This window comes from Silene latifolia, chromosome 11 (assembly GCF_048544455.1).
Source record: "Silene latifolia isolate original U9 population chromosome 11, ASM4854445v1, whole genome shotgun sequence".
Lineage (NCBI taxonomy): Eukaryota > Viridiplantae > Streptophyta > Magnoliopsida > Caryophyllales > Caryophyllaceae > Silene > Silene latifolia.
In genome coordinates this window covers 189,471,414-189,478,317 of record NC_133536.1, presented here as the reverse complement: position 1 = coordinate 189,478,317, position 6,904 = coordinate 189,471,414, and the positions used below count along the sequence as shown (strand labels likewise).

At 39.0% G+C, this 6,904-nt stretch overlaps 1 non-coding gene across 1 annotated transcript; it reads right to left on the bottom strand.

Annotated features, from left to right (window-relative positions):
• Positions 1 to 5,004: 5,004 nt before the first annotated feature.
• LOC141616028 (small nucleolar RNA R71) lies at positions 5,005 to 5,111 on the bottom strand. The gene has a single exon (XR_012530405.1). It is a non-coding gene; the product is annotated as a small nucleolar RNA R71 (small nucleolar RNA).
• Between the last annotated feature and the right edge of the window lie 1,793 nt (positions 5,112 to 6,904).

Genomic DNA, 6,904 nt, shown 5'->3' with positions numbered 1-6,904 from the left:
CAGCCAATCAAAATGTACAAGAGTACCATATCGTCACCTACAGCAATAAACAACAACTGCATGTCATAAACCGATTTCTACTCAAAACCCCTAAATCACCCAATCAGGGTTTGAACAAACTTGGCAAATCAGCAAAAGAACAACATAGAGATCTTACCCAATTACTGACGATCGCAACGATGTAAAAATCCCCAAAAGATACAAACCCTAGGCTTTTGATGGTAAAAGATGGAGAGTTAGGGAACGTCGTTGAAGTTTATGAGAACCTTTATGAGAAATAAAGTAAAATGAAATGAAACCGATGTTTTAGCTTTAAATACCTCTCCCATCTTTTACGATCAAACTGTAAAAAAATCTGTAAATAAACCGACACTCGATCGAGTACCAGACGTACTCGATCGAGTACCCCCTACTCGATCGAGTACCCGCAAAACATAATGTACTCCAGAATCAACATACAACCTACTCGATCGAGTACCCCCTATTCGATCAAGTACTCTAAGACCCGAATATCAATGTATTACAGTCTCCCCTCCTTAAACCGATCTTCGTCCTCGAAGATCAAACCCAACCTGTAAAACATGTACACATAACACTCCATCATCCAACACCACTCAACTCTCTTCCCCCGTTCTCGACACTAAGTCCACCAAGCATGCCTACCTCCACAACATGGCTGACGATATCATATCAACTATAGCATAGCCTCTCAACACTAACTCCATAATACTACCGAATACCAGCCACAAATGCCTCTAACTCCGTCTCACTAACATATTATCCACTAGCAAATCCAAAATCAAGACAATCCACCAACTGAGATCACTCACCAAAACAGAATGTTACATTCTACCACACTTAAAATGAACTTCGTCCTCGAAGTTTACTCATACTCATAATCGACATACTACTACAAGCATTGTCATTACCTTTAATAATATCAACCCCAACACAAATACATCCTTTATTCTACACCAAGACTCAAACATCCAAATATACTTCAACATGCAGAACCATCAAACTCTCTTTGTCACATCCTAGTCCTCTTAAGATAAATGTTACGTCCTCGTAACCCACTAATACTAGATTCTTACTACTTCTTCTCCCATATCCTCATCTTGTGTCATCTATCATCGACTATAACTTCAGCACCGACAACCATCCCGTATCCAAGGCTCTCTCTCCCTAACAACTCTTGTTCCTCCAATCATTTTGCACACCATCTAACCTATACCATAAAATCCTCAGTATAACCACTACTCCAACTCTTCAACATTACCGCAAAATGACATACTTCTCTATGCATGCACCTATCTCCAAAATCATAACTCACGATCCACAATTGTTACACACTCTCACACTAGATCTTTTTTTTATTGCCGCAAAACTCATCAATAACTTAACATGATACTAATTCCCAACACTCTATACCTACTGTCCCGATAAAACATTGTGAACCACCTACCGTTTCTAGTTCAGTACAACATATGTTCCACAAATCTCTTGCCACAACTATGATAACCAATGCCTCCTCTACAACAAGATCAAAAGTACTCCAACAATCTCTCACAATTGTGCCCCATCAACAGAATATCACTATACCGTGACAACAACGAACACATATGGAACTCTCTTCCATATCAGACTCTACCCTCACTCACAAGCCGAAACTGGTTAGAAAGATCAATAAACAAAACAACGACCTATATGTCCAAACTGAAACTTACAGGCAACAACAGTAAAACAAAACAACGATCTATATAATTGATATACACTTTCGAAAGTTCGTCTCATAAGTATCCCGCCTACTCCACCACAACCGATGACGTCACCGTATCATCGCCCCCCACAGCCGTACCGCCGCGCAAAAGTATCCGCATCGCAACACAGAGTACCGTGCCCGGATTGTAACCCGGAACACAACAACCACATTACCAAAACAAGAGTACCGACACAACAATCATCTCATGACTCATCCAACCACCATTCCCTTTCTGAAAACCGTCCTATTAGGTTACCATACACAACATATGACACGGAACACTTAGATAACAACTTTAGGACTATCACACCATACTACTACTCTCGAGGTCAGAACCTCACACAAACACTTACACACATCATAGACCCATAATCGAATATAACTAGCCAATCCTGATAACGTAAGTTACAATTTGATAATGGATATCTCTCACCCGAGCTTAACTCAGATGCCGTTCATAACCTATTCTCCCATCCGCATAATTATCACCACCCGACAACGTAACCATATCATAAGTACCCAATTACTAGCAAACACCTCATATATCCACATTTTATACTCCCTCACAACCATACATACCAATAAGGCCTCCACAAAAATCAACCTCTTTAGAACGGCTACCTTTCTTTTTTAACATCATCCTTAACCACTAGTGAGTAGTGATAACATCACGACACCACCATTTTCATGTAACTACACTCTTACCATCACCTCTAAATATAACAACTTCTTTCCTATCTTTGGTTACCATCCCGAATAACAAACATCAAGTCCATCAACAAAATTTACCTCAGCATTAATTTCAATTTTGTCCTCGATTGTATCATCACCTAGCTTACCACCCAAAGTCTAATATCGTGCACATACTCTACCAACTTTTTTTTTTGGGATAAATGTAAGCTTCTTCATTAAAATTAAAGAACACCATTGATGTGACTCATATTTGCACACATTTAGTCCCCGAACTAGCCGCGTTCCTCTGCTTTCTTGCATGCATTTGGGTCGTTTCTTATCTTTAGCTTCCTACTTTGCATATTCTTTGAGGTTTTGTGTTCTTGGTAGGAGAGGAATGCTAACCTTGCATGTATGGAGCAAAATGGAGCTAAATGGATCGCATATAACGATCAAGCAACAAAGAGGTGACCAATACTAAAGGCCTAGGTCAATAAAACAAGTATTTGGGCAATGATGAATGACCCCCAAGGCTTCTCAATGATCCCCACGGATCTTGAGGCAGCAGATTGAAGAAGAAGCCACATTTTCAGCCCGAGCGTCCTAATGATCGAGACGGGCGCCCCAAAGACACAGCCCGAGCGTCCTATAAGTAGGACGAGCGAATTTCCTTACAGCATGGGCGTCCAACAGGGTTAGGCCGAGCGGCTCCTTAGAGGACTTGCAAGTCGTTAATCTTCATCGTAGGGACTTAATCGTCCTTTAAGCCCTTAGTTACCCTAATACTTGTACTTACTATAAATACCCCATTGTATTAGGGGATTAAGAATCAAGCTTTAGTAGAGTTAATTACCAAGTTAATCAAGTTGTATTATACAATTCAATCTTAATTAAATCTTAATCTTTCCTTAATCATTCAAGTGTTCTTAGATTTAGTTGGGTAATTTGAAGACTATTTGGGTTTATTGAAGAATTGACAACTCTTCATCATTCATCAAGTTTTCTTCTATTATTCTTGGCTTATTTTTTGGATCATCCTAAGTTGGAATAATTCCTTTTATCCTTTGCTTAATTATTGTTTATTGCTTTACTCATTCACCGTGTTTAGCATTGTTAATATAATTGACACCCTTATTAGCATGTTTACCATGATCATGAGTGATTAGTCTCTTAGCTAGGGTTAATGCGGGATTAGGGGAATTAATCATGGGGTAGATCTTTACTTAATAAGTTCATATGATTGCTTGCTTGTTGTAGTTTCAACTTATGCATATGTTATGCTTGATGAAATGTTTGATTGACAACCTAGCATGAATCTGTTATCCATTCAACAAGACTTGTAAGACATAAACTAAATCAAGGCTTGTTAGACTATGCATATAGTTGAATAGGAAGAAATTAAGTCGACTTTTAGGTAATGTAAAGTCTTGACCGACTCGGCTCCGAGACCCAAATCTTCCTCGGAATTGTAAGATATAAACTAACACGATTCCACTACAACTATAACTTGCTTGCATCTATGAAACTTGTTTATATGATCTCACCATGGTTTCCTTAAGAACTCATGATACCCTAGTGCCTTTTAATCAATTGTTTACATCCCCATTTGCTTGCTTTGCTTTACTTTCATTTGTTTGCTTTTCCTTTGTTAAGTAGTGTAGATTGCAAACCTCAAACTCAACCCAAATTGTGACACCCTAAGCCATAACTTTCTACAATCGATAACTTAATCCAATACCCGTCCCTTGGGATCCGACCTTTACTTACCACTATACTAATAGTAGTTTGTTGAAATTATAAATAGTGTTTTATAGGGAGAATAGACGACGATTCGACCCCCATCAAAATGGCGTCGTTGCCGGGGACGGTGTTCAATTAAGTTGTTATTTATTGTTTTTAGTTGTGTCTTTCTTAACCTTGGGGAAGTAAAACTCCTCAAGGTAGTTTTAATTGTTTTCTAGTTATTTGTTTTTTATATGAATAGAAGATCAAAAGGCGAACCTTTGCCTATTGTTCCCGAGATTGAAAGTACTTTAACGAATATTAGAAGAGTTGTTAGAGGAACTTCGACAATTGTGGGTATTGGAGAACTTGTGGATATTGTTATTGTCCAATCGGATAGTGTTGAGTTTACCAACCCTTTTCCAAGACAAGGAGAGGAGAACCCAATTTCAAACCAACCACAACATCAACCTACAATGCCTAAATTTTCATGTCATTTCGTGCCAACCGAGGTGAACCTACCTAATGGTACTCCAACACCACACCACTTGACCAGTAATTTCATTGCCAAATCCGCATTCATACAATTAGTTGAGAGCAGTCAATTTGGAGGGATGCCTAGTGAGGACCCTCATCTACACATGGAGACTTTTTGTGACTATTGTGATGCCATTTCCCAAACGAGGGTAACTCAAGACCAAATCCGATGGGTATTGTTTTCTTTTTCCTTGATCGGAACCGCAAAACAATGGTTGAAAAGCCTAGACAAGGCCACTCTTGGTATTGATTCATGGAAAAAGTTAGCACTTGCCTTCTACAAGAAGTTCTACCCTCTGGAGAAGACCAACATCTTAAGAGCCCAAATCACCGGGTTCAAGCAAAGAGATGAGGAGTCTCTATATGAGGCATGGGAAATATTCAAGGATACATGTTGCTCTTCTCCTCATCATGGACTAAGTGAATGGTTTCTAGTCCAACAATTTTGGAATGGATTGTATGAAGATGCAAGGAATGTGCCCAACATGGGTTATAATGGAAGATTCACCGAGGTTGATGACAACCAAACTTGGGCAAAGATAGAGGAGATGACGGTTCATAACTCTCAATATAGTAGGCTAAGAAAAGATACTAGGGGAAGGAGACATGAAGTTGATTCCGTTACACAATTAAGTGAGGGGTAATATCCGTATAAAACCCTTTCTTTATAGGATTATAACGCAAATATAATACGTGATTTATAGTCATAAAACGATAAAACATGATGAAACGATAAAGATCAAGGAATAACCTTCGGTCCTAGTGCAATAAGGCAATGAGAGATCAAAGTAGACCTCCTCCTAAATGATGCACCCAAGATTGTCCGAGAAATGCCCTTGTGCTAGAATGAATCCTCTAATTGCCTTGCAATATCGAGAGGATTGTTTTGTGAGTTTTGGTTGGATGAGAGATCCGAAATTTTGAGAGGCACTTTCTCAAAAACCCTAGAATTTTTACAAATGAAATGATTAGGTTAGAAGGGAGGAGAAACTCTCCCTTTTGTTCCCTCTCATTCGGCAAAACCGAAACCCACAAGGGGAAGTGGGCTTCCACTTCCTCTTGGTTTTAACTCGTGGTCCGGTTCGTTAAATTCTAAATGTATATGACGCGGTTTCATTATAAACTGTCATCGGTTATCGGATATTAAAACATCAACTAATAATACGGATTAGTTGAATTATTAATACATGTCCGACAAAGACAATATAGTATAATTATATTCAATATACATTTAATTAAATATAAAACGCTTATATTCAATTTACGAATTAACTGCTTAATTCGCCTTAGCCATTATTATTTAATCCGTATTTAAATAAAATATCTCAACATCACATTTTGACTTATTATGAGTCAAATAACTCGGACTAACTGGTTAGTCAATTTTGGCATCTACATGACTGTATTTTCATACCGTCACATCTCTCAAACGTATCCTATAGGTGTGACTTTTAGGGACCAGTTGATCACCGCCATCTGTATGACAATAACGTCAAACTTATCTAGCAAGCCAACCGTTATTGATAAACGTGGATCAACTGATAATAATACCAAAAGTATGCCCTTTGATCCTTTTAGAGGTTTATAAGTCCTTGCACTAACTGTTAAGGACACCAGCCCCAACAAGCTCCCACTTGTCCGTACAAGTGTATGTGCAATGACGTTATCCGCACTAACTGGAGGACACAAGCTCCAACAAACTCCCACTTGTCCGTACAAGTGTATGTGCGATAATCGATTCTCATATTCATTTAAAAATTTCTCCCACTCAATGTAAAACAATTTGCAGATCTGGATCCGCAAAGGTCGTATTTTACAATCGATCTGTATCTAGAGTGGTTTCCCCGACTAGAGAGTAACTTAACCGATAAAACGAATCCGTATCCGAGCATGGCCATGCATTTCGATTCTGACTCCTCGAGTGGCCCCGAGAAATATCGAGTACACGATAAAGGCTGAATATTTCCTTCAACTCGAACTCCTTCCGATCTAAGCACGGTATGAAATGACCCCAGAAAAAATCTACTTGGCCCCCTGTTACGGATGACCGTGAGAAAGAAACCAAAGTCACCCAAAATGCCTTAGTCTCAAGAGACAGTCGATAGTCAAAAGAATCGACTCTTAGGATCACCATGGAAGTCCTATCCACGACCGGGCAACGAATGTTATAAAACATTTAGGACTCCACGTCGATGTCACAATTGTGTCCTA